General features: G+C 50.9%; 1 protein-coding gene across 1 annotated transcript in view; it reads left to right on the plus strand.

The window, feature by feature from the left end:
- The window catches only part of caiap (CARD- and ANK-containing Inflammasome Adaptor Protein), a 4,861-nt gene that overhangs the window by 3,175 nt on the left and 1,421 nt on the right, over positions 1-265 (plus strand). The window lies entirely within an intron of this gene.

Raw genomic sequence — 265 nt, forward strand, 5'->3', positions numbered from 1 at the left:
GTCTCAATAGTTTGTGGTGCCCTCAGATGGTCAGGGGGGGCATTTTAAGTCCGAGGAGTGGCAGAACAGAAGGCATGATCAGCCATGGTGCTGAGCTGAGTTCTGGGGAGTAGGAGGCGGTTGGAGTTTTTTAAGCAGAAGGATCGTGTTGTAGTGAGATGAGTGAGTAGTTCTTTCAGGTGACGGGGGGGCATTTCCATTGATGCACTGGCGGGTGAGAATTGAGACCTTGTATTCAAACCTAGCAGAAACGGGAAGCCAGTGA

The sequence above is a fragment of the Etheostoma spectabile genome, chromosome 9, assembly GCF_008692095.1.
Source record: "Etheostoma spectabile isolate EspeVRDwgs_2016 chromosome 9, UIUC_Espe_1.0, whole genome shotgun sequence".
NCBI classification, from domain to species: domain Eukaryota; kingdom Metazoa; phylum Chordata; class Actinopteri; order Perciformes; family Percidae; genus Etheostoma; species Etheostoma spectabile.